Source organism: Emys orbicularis, chromosome 11 (genome assembly GCF_028017835.1).
Source record: "Emys orbicularis isolate rEmyOrb1 chromosome 11, rEmyOrb1.hap1, whole genome shotgun sequence".
Classification (NCBI taxonomy): Eukaryota; Metazoa; Chordata; order Testudines; family Emydidae; genus Emys; species Emys orbicularis.
Genome location: NC_088693.1, coordinates 29,515,983 through 29,528,533, shown reverse-complemented (window position 1 = coordinate 29,528,533; position 12,551 = coordinate 29,515,983).

Genomic DNA, 12,551 nt, shown 5'->3' with positions numbered 1-12,551 from the left:
CACCAGCATAGGCACAGGAAGGATGTAGTAATTATATCAAAAGAAGTGAAAACTTCACTCATTCATCTAAAATGTTGTCTGTCTGTCTCTCCTCTTCCTTCTCCCCCAGTTCCTCCCCCCTCCAAAGGCAAGAGAATGCAAAGGTGGGGCTGAATTTAGGAGTTATGCTGAAGGAGCCAAACTTGAGTATTGGTTATTTGGCATGCAGGCCATTTAACACTGCTCTTGACCCAAATAAATGCCTGGTTTTTGAGTGGGGGGAAATTAGTCCCCCCATTAAAGTTAGGTTAATAAAGTTGCAGCCTTCTGCTTTAAAATCCATCCCTGTGTCTGTCCAATTCTCATGCATGTCCTGATCAATAGGTGGCTAATGTGAAAGCCCAACATCTGTTTCACTGATTGGATTATCCAAAATGTACCGCTAATAGACCTAGCCAGCATGACTGCAGATGCTTGCTTTTTGTTCTCACAATCTGTAGAAAAAAGTCTGTGTTCTCAATACCAAGAAGTGGTAAAATATTTTTATTATTTTAGTCATTGAGGAGTTTGTGCATAAATTTTAGGGTAAAAATGTTCATATATTTAAAATTCTTTTGTGAAGTTTGAGAGAATGTGGGTTTGCTACCTCATCTTTGGTCTAGCCAGTTCATTTTAATAATAAAATTAATTTTGAATGAGTCTTTCTGTCACATTGATATCAGATCTTTATATAAGAACAGAATCAAGTAGAAGAGACCAAAAAATAAACTTTACGCACAACTTCTCAGATTCTGACTTCCATTTTCTCTGCACATCAATTATAAATGACTCTGCTGATTTTTAAAGTCTTTAACTTACTGTAGCTCTGTGTGAACTCTCCAGTAACCATCAGGATGACTCTTCCTATGGCTCTTGCTGCATAAATTAGCCCCAGCAAAGAATTGAAGATTATTCTGGCCAGATCCTGCTTTGAAGCTATCGTCTCTCACAGGGATGAGCTGGCCTTTTTAAAGAGAGAACTCCTCACTCAGCCACCTTGTGATCACCTCCACAGTGGGGGCTAGGGGTGGAGGTGACTTGAGGTATTTGTTTGCAAGATGGATGATGCCTTTCCAAAGATTGATGTGCCTTCACTTTCCTTATCCTCCAGGACCCAGAGTGAGCTCCAGGCTCTTCCATACCAGCATGGAAATCTCAGCAGTTCTGAGTTCGTCATTTCCACAACATGAGCTGGTTTTCCTAGATGTGATGCTGGTGAGGGATTTGTGGAAACTGCCAGCCTCCAGCAGGTCATGTGACTCTTGTCTGTAGGATCCTTGGTGGGTTCTCTCTCTTCTGAGCTCTTCAGTCAACTCCAAGATTGAGGTAGAGAATTGGCAGGGATGTGGCTTAGTTGACAAGTACACACCTCATCAAATCATCCCATCTTCATAGCTGGCAGGCAATGTTAGGGAGGATACAACTCCCAGAAAAATGGCCTTTTTAGCTGTAGATAATATAAATGGCTACTTTCCCTTACATTCTACACCTCATGTTAGATCAGCTCATCTGTCTGTGTTCTCCACAAAGCAAATGGAATTAGATTGTAAATACACTGTGTAAATCCCAGATATGCTCTCTGCAGCAACTAGCATAATAAGAAAATAGAAGATACTAGGACATGTGACTAATGAGAACCCTTGGTCATTCCATGAAAGGAAGGGCTGGGGCAGGTTTAATCATTCAGGTGCTACTTTAATATTCTAGTGACAGGTAAAATGTCTCTGGGACTTTCCTCCTCATCTTAAAACTGAATAACCAGAAAGAGAAGTATTCTGTGCCCTACAACCACTGAGGAGTGAGAAATCCATTTGTACTATTTTACTTTAAAACTTTCCCAAGATCACAGCAAGGAACTGAGAATCAGGAATACAACCCAAGTTTCCCTGCTTTAACCACTGGTCCATGATACTACTCCTACATGCCCTCACGTCCAAATAATATGAGCTCATGCCTGTTACCCTTGCCACTTCTATTCCCTTCGTCTATCTGCAGAGGATGTTCTGTACCCAAAACTCCTTAGAGTATATTCCCAAAACAAAACACTACATTAAGTTGTAGTTACAGTTGAATACATATTGATAACATAAGGGTTAAAGCATTACAGGTATGTTATAATTCTCCCCAAAACAAGTCTGTCTTCCTGAGGAGACAGGGTTGCCAACTGTCTAATCTCACAAACCCGAACATCCTTACCCCGCCCCCTACCCGCCCCTTCCCAAGGCCCCTCTCACTCCATCCTCCCCTCCCTCTGTCACTTGCTCTCCCCCCCCTCACTTGCAGGGGGTTGGGGTGCGGGACGGGGTGCAGTCTCTAGTCTGGGAGGTAGGGCCGAGGGGTTTTGAGTCTGAAGGGGCTCCGGGCTGAGTCTGGGGCAGGAGGTTGGGGTGCAGGATGGGGTGTGGGCTTTGGGAGGGAGTTTGGGTGCTGGAGGGGGCTCAGGATGGGGCAGGAGATTGGGGTACAGGAGGGGGTTCGGGGTGTGAGCTCTGGGAAGGCATTTGGAGGTGGGAGGGAGCTCGGGGCGGGATTGGGGTGCGGGAGGGGGTGCACGATCCAGGCTCCAGCAAGACAGTGCTTACCTCGGGTGGTTCTCGGAAGCGACCAGCATGTCTGGCTTCTAGGCTCAGGGGTGGCCAGGCAGCTCTGCGTGTTGCCTCTGCCTGCAGGCACCGCCCCTGCATTTCCCATTGGCTGCAGTTCCCGGCCAATGGGAGCTGTGGAATCAGCGCTTGGGTGGGGGCAGCACGCAGAGACCCCCCTGGCTACTCCTGTGCCTAGGAGCTAGGCAGGGGTAGGCAACCTATGGCACGGGTGCCGAAGGCGGCACGCGAGCTGATTTTCAGTGGCACTCACACTGCCCGGGTACTGGCCACCAGTCTGGAGGGCTCTGCATTTTAATTTAATTTTAAATGAAGCTTCTTAAATATTTTAAAAACCTTATTTACTTTACATACAACAATGGTTTAGTTATATATTATAGACTTATAGAAAGAGACCTTCTAAAAACATTTAAATGTATTACTGGCACGCAAAACCTTAAATTAGAGTGAATAAATGAAGACTCAGCACACCACTTCTGAAAGGTTGCCAACCCCTGAGCTAGAGGGACATGCCAGTCGCTTCTTGGAGCCGCATGGAGCCAGGGCAGGTAGGGCGCCTGCCTTAGCCCTGATGTGCGGCCGACCGGACTTTTAGCAGCCTATTAAAATCTTCCAGATTGCTTTCAATAGTCACCAGGAGATTGATTCTGGGAGACTCCTGGCTATTCCGGGAGGGTTGGCAACCCTATCAGAACATGAAGAGTATCGATAAATCTTAAAACAAACCAAAAAAACCCTCCAAAAAACTGAAGTATGGAAACGCACTGTTCATTGTCAGTAGAATAGCAAATGCAAATTGTAAATGATTTTCACAATTCTATGAACAGCTGGAAAAATAATTCTACTTTTCCACACAGACCAGCTTGTTGCACTGGCGCTCAGTGCAATTGGATGTACCAGGGTTAAATTACATTTAATGACAAATTCTGTTTCTGGTATGCAGCATGAACAAGTGGCTACACTGTTTGACATCTAGGCCAGTTGGACTGGTTTTAGGACTGTTCAAGTATTTGTTTGCACTCCCCTTCCACCCCACCCCACCCCACCTCACCTCACCTCACCTCACCTCCAGCCATGGGGAAATGTTCTTATAGTTGCTGAGCCACTTCCCCCTCCCAGACTCTCTAAATCTCCCCTATGTACTGGGGTGTAGAAAGTCCCTAGAAACATAGCTCTATCGTATGCATGGAGTGCGGATACCTGTGCAGACTCCCAGAATCCTACTCTCCTCACAGGTCTATTGTGCCCGGCAGGGCCAGCTACAGGCACCAGCTTACCAAGCAGGTGCTTGGGGCGGCCACTTCGGAGAGTGCCAGCTGTTCGGCGGCAATTCGGTGGACGGTCCCTCACTCCTGCTCGGAGCGAAGGACCTCCCGCCGAATTGCCGCCGCAGATCGCGATCGTGGCTTTTTTGTTTGTTTGTTTTGTTTTTGTTTTTGTTTTGTTTGGCTGCTTGGGGCGGCCAAAATCCTGGAGCCGGCCCTGGTGCCCGTGTCTCTATGCACCTGTGGAAGGTTGAGCAGGCTTTGGATCTTACTGAGAACTGGATATGCAAAAATATTGTATTTAAATTGTTGATGTGGAGAACTCTGCAGTTTTATGTTGCTTGTTCTGCATTTTCCTCTCAGATGTACTGTAAGTCTCAGGGGACTGGAAATGTGAAATGTATTCCCAATACTACACAAATGCTACAATTCATAACTATTTTAACCTGTGCAATACAATGTTTCTAATGAGATTTTAAGTAGTAGGTGTCAGGTTTGCTAAAAAAATTATATGCTGATGCCCAATTATGAAAAAATATAGAATTATAATTATGCCTAAAATACTTCTCACAGCTTTTCCAAAAACCTACATTTGGCCACATTTCTGAATCACAGAATGATTAATTACCTAAACAAACTTAAATTGAAGTGGGCGCAGTAGTTGCACTGTGTTGGTGAGATACTAAAGAAGTACACATGCAAACTCTAGTGCTTGCTTTTTTCAGACAGTGCAAGCTTCCCTGTTAATTGTGTGGTTCACTGAGCTGAATATTTAATGACCTGAGGCTTTTTTCAGGTCAGGTAAATAAGAACTTGCTTCAGTACCTTCACTTTACTCTGTCAATAGCATATATTCTTTAGAACTGAATCTTTATTTTTATGAGCAAGATCTTATAGATGGCAGTATGGTATCAGCCACCACACCACAATGCTTCAGGGATTAAGTTAATGAGTAGTAGTGTTCAGTCTGTATTTGGGCCTAATCCCGTTCCTACTGAGTTCAATATGATTTGGATCAGACCTTTAGTTACTACATTTAGGGCCAAACCTTCCATTTTACTCAGTGAGTACTTATGTGGATTTGAGGGCTTGAGTGGTGCAGCCTTGCACTGGCTCTTTGCAGATGAGTGAATTTTGTACTATATAAATAATGATAATCAACAGAGTAAGATCTTTCCTTGCAGTGCATTATTTGACCATCATGCAACCTTAAAACATTGTTTCATAAAGGTTGATGTAGAAGAAAGGTTTCCAGCTGCACAATCAGATGCATGTTGTTCCACATAAAGAAATAAGGCTATTTCGTTGCCATTTCAGGATGAGTTTAAGATAGCTACCAATTTTCTGCAGATTCCATGCAATCACACCAACAGAACAGTAAAATGTCAAGAATATCCTGAGGAGACTATGAATTTTGAAAGAGTCACTAACTGGGCATTCAAACAGAATCTATAGAGAAATGGCTGTTGGTAAGATCTGGAAAAAATGATCTTTGGAGTAGTCTTCGGTGCAAATGAAGGAGATGAAGAGCCTTTGGATATGATTGACATGGTAGAAAATGAGATAGGGCCTATATTGAAATGGATTGAAAAGTTAACTTGAGATATTAAAACCACTCAAAGTACAATATCTAGATCTACAAACTCCACCTTTTCAAGAAAAAACTGAGAAGTCTACACATTTTGGTTTGCATTAAAAACCCATCCCAAGAAATGGGAATGCAGGGAGAAATTGGCAGCTCCTATTCAGTCTCCCCTGAAAAATCAGTGGAAAACCTATTCTGTGCATTCATGGAATCACAGAATCATAGAAATGTAGGGCTGAAAGGGATGGCAAAGTCATCAAGTCCAGCTCCCTGAACTGAGGCAAAATCAAATAAACTTAAAGCATCCCTGACAGGCAGGCCTGCCGACAGGGTGGGGCAAAGGGGACAATTGCCCAGGGGCCTGGGCAATTTAAAAATGGCCAGGGGGCCCCTGGCTGCCGCCAGAAGCACAGTGGGGCTAAGGCAGGTTTCCTGCCTGCCCTCGCTCTGCACCGCTCCTGGAAGCGGCCAGCACATCCCTGTGGCCCCTGGAGAGGGGATCTCCACGCGCTGCTCCCGCCCCAAGCACTGACTCCGCAGCTCCCATTGGAGCCAATGGGAGGCAGGGGCGGTGCCTGGAGGCAGCGGCACACAGACATCCCCCCAGGGCCGGCTCTGGCTTTTTGGCCGCCCCAAGCGCAAAAAAAAAAAACAACCTGCGGCGCGGCCGGAGCGCGGATGCAGGGGGACCGGCTGGGGGGGGGGGAGGAGGAGGGAGTGGGCGAGAGAGAGAGAGAAGGGGGCGGCCAGGGCTACAGCAGGGGCGCTGCCACGCGGCCCCTCCCGCTGCGCCGCCTTCTGCCGCCTGCCGCGAGGGCTCTGCTCCAGTCGGCGGGGAGGGAAGGAAGAGGACTGCCCTGCAGGGCGCTCTGGTTCTCCGCGCCGCCGCCCCCTACAGGGTGGCCGGAGCGGAACAAGAACAACAACAACAACAACAAAAGCGGCCGTGCCGCCCTAGGATTGGGCCAGAATGCCACCTCCAACAATCTGCCGCCCCAAGCACCAGCTTGCTCAGCTGGTGCCTGGAGCCAGCCCTGCACCCCCCTGGGTCCCTACCTAGGAGTCACTGCCAGCAGGATGTGCCGGTCACTTTCAGGAGCTGTCCGAGGTGAGCACCGACCCCCTGGCCCCCTCCTGCACCCCTGCCCCAGCCTAGAGCCTGCACCCAAACTCCCTCCCAGAGCCTGCACCCCAGACCCCCTCCTGCACCCAAACACTCTCCCAGAACCTGCACCTTGCACCACCTCCTGAACCCCAACTTCCTGCCCTAGCTTGGTGAAAGTGAGTAAGGGTGGGGGAGAGCGAGCAAGGGAGGGGGGGATGGAGTGAGCAGGGGGCGGGGCCTTGGAGAAGGGGCAGGGAAGGTGGCCAGGCAAGGGTCTTTGGGTTTGCGCGATTAGACAGTTGGCAACCCTACTGAGTGGGCATGTGAAAGCCCTGGCCGGGCCAGCAGAGCACGCTTAGAAGCGCAGCCAGCGCAAGCGCAGCACTGCCCAAATTTCAGGCAGACCACATCTGCATGGGCGCGGCTTGTGTGTGCGGGGGGGGTCCATTAACTGTTCTGCTCTGGGGCCCGGAATCGCTGTCAATGGGCCTACTGACAGGCGTCTGTCCAACCTGCTCTTAAAAGCCTTCAATGATGGGAAATGCTACACCTTCCCTTGGAAGCCTATTTCAGTGCTTAATTGTCCTTATAGTTAGTGTTTCCTAACATTTAACCTGAACCTCCCATGCTGCAGATTAAGACTTTTACTTCTTGTCGCACCTTCACTGGACATGGAGAACAGTTGCTCACAGCCTTCTTTGTAACTTCCCTTAATATATTTGAAGACTATCAGGTCTTCTGTTTTCTAAATGATACTGAACAATGTCTGCAGCTACAAAAGAATAGTTGGTCCTGCCCTCTTTAACAGTTCCATGGGAATGCCATAGATTCCTGCTGCCTTATTTCCCTTAAGCTTCTTTTCATCTGTATAGACTTCATTGATAGTGATTGGGGAAGTAGGAAGATGAATATTTCCTGCCCCTGCAAGCCCAGTGGAGAAAATCTGGAAATATTAATGCAACCTGAAGGTGTATTGTAATTATTGGGGGTACTCAGTGCTGGAGTGCACAAAACCCCTAAAGGTGCCAATAATGTGCCAGGTGTGCAATGACTTGGAGGCAAACACTTTAGGTGCTTCAGCAGCTAGGCCTTATATGTGCTAGCCCTGGCGGGTCCCAATAACAATTCAGATACATGGCTAAGTGAACGGGTAACTTACTAGGGCTGGCAGGAAAGGGAAAGGTTGAAAATACTCTAGATGCAGAACCTTACACAGTTGCACTTCAAGGTGAGCCATAGCAGTTCTTGTTTTTGGCCCCAGGGCAGTCCAGTCCAGAGATAAGGTTCTTCAAGCCTAGTGCCTCGGGTGCCCTTTCCAATCAAGTCTCTAATCAAGCAAATATGAGCTTACAGGTTTCCAGAGCAGATTCAGTTAATGTCTCTCACTGGTGTCCATCTACACTGACTCCCTTCCCAGCTCCTGCCATTCTCCCACGCAGACCTGTGCCCAGCTGTAACATCTGATAGTCACCGCCTGTTCCACATGCAGCTCCGTATACAGTTCCTAGGGATTTCTCTCTGCATCTGATTTCTCTAAAGCTCATGGCTCACCAGGCAGCTGCTGCTTTTCAAATAGAGCCTGGCCACTTCCGGGTTCAGGATCTTTCCTCTTACGGGGAAAAGGAAGTGGAGTGGGCTGATGGTCATTGTCCCTGCTTAGCCAAGAGGAAGGGAATGTGCAGTTGGGAGGGGACTGATGGGAGTTTTAGTTCCCTACTTAGCAGATCTATCACATTAATTATTCCATGGTCTCCTTCAAGGATGTGAAAAAGAAAAGGGGGGGGGGAGGGGAGGTTTCCTATAGGACCTGATTTTCAAAGGTGCTGAGTGGCTGCAACTTCAGCTGGGGTCAGTGGGAGAAGCAAGTACTCAGTACTTCTGAAAATCAGGCTTATAGGATTTAGACTACTGCACAATCAACAAGGTTCAAAAGAGTTACCATTGGTCATTTGAGATCTTTAGCTACTATTCTACAAAATTAAAATATATGCTTTGCTGTTATCTGTAGATGGAAATATGATGGACAAATGGCTGGGAATAGCCTCAGCAAAAAGAACCTCACTGATCCTTGAGAAATATCTTGAGAAATATCTACATGCAGATTATTTAAAATCCTGTGCTAGTGATTCAGCCACGTAATTTGTCTTCCAAGTTGGCTGAAACAGAGCTGATCCATGGAATTGCATTATCTTCATTTTAGCAATTCCTCATCTTGGTTGAATACCATGAAATGACAGAGTTCAGATGTAAGTGGTCTAACACCCCCAGATTAAAGTATTTAAGTTATTGCTCATTTCCTGGTCAAGAGGCACCTGAGAGCAACCTTCACATTGGCCAGATCAATAGCAAGATTAAGAAGGGACATTTTCTAACTCAGTGTTGCAGCCAACAGGAGGGAATTCTTTATGAGATTTTGTCTTAATGGATAAAGAGGATCACAGAACTAAAAATTAATGGTTGATTAGCTACAAGTAATCATGACTTCATCTGATTTATCATGTGCAAGCAGAATAAAGTCCAATCAGTACTATATATGGTTGGTGCTTTAATAGAGCCAATTTCACAAAGCTGAAAACAATTATGAGCCAGATAAGAGGGGAGGGGGAAAAATCTGAAAAATGTAAATGATGATTGACAATTGTTTAAGAACACTTTACTAGATGCCCCAAAAGCCACAATCAAAGAAGGCCGTGTTGATTAAAAAAACCTGGTTTGGAGAGGAAGTGAAGATAATTTAAAAAAAGAACAAATGGAACACGTGGAAGTTGATCATTAATATTAATCAAGTTAGAAATTGTAGAAAATTGATAAGGGAAGCAAAAGGGCTTAAGGAGACATCTATGGCTAGCAAAGGACAATAAGGAATTTTTAAAATATATTAAGAGCAAAAATAATCCTAACAATGGCATTGGTCCATTACTAGATGGCAATGGTAGAATTATCAATAATAATACAGATGGTAGAACTGTTCAGTAAATACTTCTGCTGAATTTGGGGAAAAAACAGATGCAGTCTCATTATATCACTCTTTTCATTCCACTACTGTCTGAGGATGTTTAAACTGTCTAACTTTAGTAGATTCTATTTAAATCAGCAAGTCCAGATAACTTTCATCCAAGAGTTTTTTTAAAACTGGCACATTAATGTTGATTTTCAACTTGTTTTGGAGCACTGGGGAAGTTCCAGGAGACTGAAAGAAAGCTAATGTTGTGCTAATTTTTTAAAAAGGTAAACAGGATGACCTGGGTAATTACAGGCATGTTGGCCTGACATTGATCCTGGGCAATACAGTGGCTTATATGGGACTCGATTAATAAAAGAGGGTAATGTATTTAGTGCAAACAGATTCTGTCAAACTTGATATCTTTATTTGATGAGGTTACAAGTTTGGTTGATGAAAGCAAGTGTTGACATGATATACTTAGGCTTCTATAAGGTGTTTGAGTTGGTACCACACAATATTTTAATTAAAAAAAAAAAAAAAAAAAACTATATATAGAATTACCATAGTAATCTACTACCCCCCTGAAGCACACTATAATCCGAATGGTACTTTGGATACCCTTGCTTGATGCAACTGACCTTTTTAACTACCACTAAGTATCTAACTTAACTGAGGCTTTTGCAAGGGACTTCCTACAACACCTGGGTAATGCCAAGAGTCTGAACCCTTCTCAGTCAGATCAGCCAACAGGACAGAGTTTCCACTGATGGATGATCTCCTCCTAGACATGGCCAAGGGACACACATCTCTGTACTTAGGTTTCTGGCCTCCCCTCAGGTTTGGATAGGAAGGTCATGGAATCCTATTTTTACACTTCTGAGTCATAGCAAAGATTATACTAAGATGGCTTCAGTCATTCACGCAATGTTGGTTAATTATATAAAGGTTATCTAACTGTAGACATACCATGTGACTTTATATTAACCTATGCAGTTTGAATTGCAAGAATTCATAATGAACTGCTTGTGAGCAACCTCTAGATTAAGACTTGTTCACTGGAGAAATTCACATATAATTCAGGGTAATGAATCTAAAATTTTCAAAATCTGTTCATAAACAATTTACAAAATATATAAAGAGAAAACTGGTCAAATGAAATATTCATTGTGAATTATCTCCTTAGTTCTAGTGATTAGGTCCCAGCATAAGCAACTATATATATTTTTTCTTCTCAGTTAAAACTAACTTTAAAGTATTAGTTTTTTGATCTACAGGCATTTAAACATTGAAATTCTATTTAAGGATATATTTACTTAAATAAGCCTTCCTACAAATCCTGGTAATTTAAATGATAACTTTCATGTCATATTATTAGCCTCATTAAAACACTGCTATGGTACCAGTAATGCTGAAGGGTCTAAAGCAATGTAAGATTTATCATTTCATGTCTGAGCATTGATAACTTTTTTTGCTTTTTACTGGGTATTATGTAGTTTATTATCTCATCTGTCTCTTCCACTCTACAATATAGACAACTGTGACAACCTTTTGAACTTCAATAAATGTATAATGCTCAGGGTTATATAGCAATAGGAAATTATCATTTTTGCACTAGTCATATTTGTAGCCTTTTAAGCTCTAGTCCTTTTAGCAATTACTTATCATTGAATCATTATACTAAAAATTCCTTACCTCTAAATCTTTGAAGTGTAGAAGAGATTTTATTGCTTTTTTGGTATGTCAGTAACACTTTCACAGTACATGTCATTTGAAGGTAGCTATCCTATGTATTATAAATGCCTGGAGATTCCATTTTAAAATGTTACATATAGTTAGCAAATCCATTAAATGAATTCCTTTATTATTGTTATTTTTTATTTATTAATTATTTAACTAAGGTTATTAGTGCAATATTACTAATAAGGAAGCATTGTGGTTAAGGTATTGGACTTGGACTCGAGATCTGGGTTCAATTCCTGGCTCTGACATAGACTTTTTGTGTAATATTGGGTGGACAAATGACTTTTACATCTCTGTGTCTCAGTTCTCTATCTGTGACATGGGGATGACAATTCCTTTCTCTCACCCTTTTGTCTTTTTTTTCTATTTAGATTGTAAGTGGGGACTGTCTCTGTGTCTGGGGGCTGGTTCTGCCATGAAAAGTTACATCAATACAGCTATGTCTCTCAGGGCCGTGAAAAATCTGCACCCCTGAGAGGTGTAGTTAAACCAATCGAATTCCCAGTGTAGACAGTGCTAGGTCCATGGAAGAATCCTTCCGCCTTTCGGGGAAATGGATTAACTTCCTGTCATTGTAGTGAGTGTCTACACTGAAGTGGCATAGCTACAGTGCTGCAGCTGGTCTGCTGTAGCTTTTCAGGTGTAGACATAGCCTGTTTGTACAGTGCCATGCTAAGGTCTCTTCTACAGGCAGGGTTCCTATAGACAACAGCTTATTAACTATACAACCCTGATTCCTCCCTGAATAAGAGATGGTCTTGTGGGAAAAGTACCATATATACTCAATCATAAGCTGGTTTGTTTATAAGCTGACCCCCACAAGATGGATAAGTAAAAATGGAAAAAAAATTATAACCTGTTCATAAGTTGACCCTATAATTCAGGGGTCAACAAACTTTGGCTCCCACGCCATCAGGATAAGTTGCTGGCGGGCCGAGATGGTTTGTTTACTTCAAGCGTCCACAGGCACGGAGGTGAACGTAAGTAAACAAAGTGTCCTGGCACACCAGCTGCTTACCCTGACGGGCCAGGACAGCAACTGGTGAGAAATTTTTGGTGTGGGAGAAGCTGGGGGTCAGGGGAGTAACCCCTGTGATCACACCCCACATGACCCCACCCCTAGCCTGGGACCTCCACACTCTCCCCATCCCATCCCTTCCCACCAGGAGAGGGCCAGGGGAGGATGTCTCTGGCCTGGCTGGAGCTGCTCCGTCAGGCTGGGCAGCACGGCCACAGCCTGCTCTGGCAGGCCAGACAGGGCGGTGCGGCCGCAGCATGTTCCAGCGGGCTG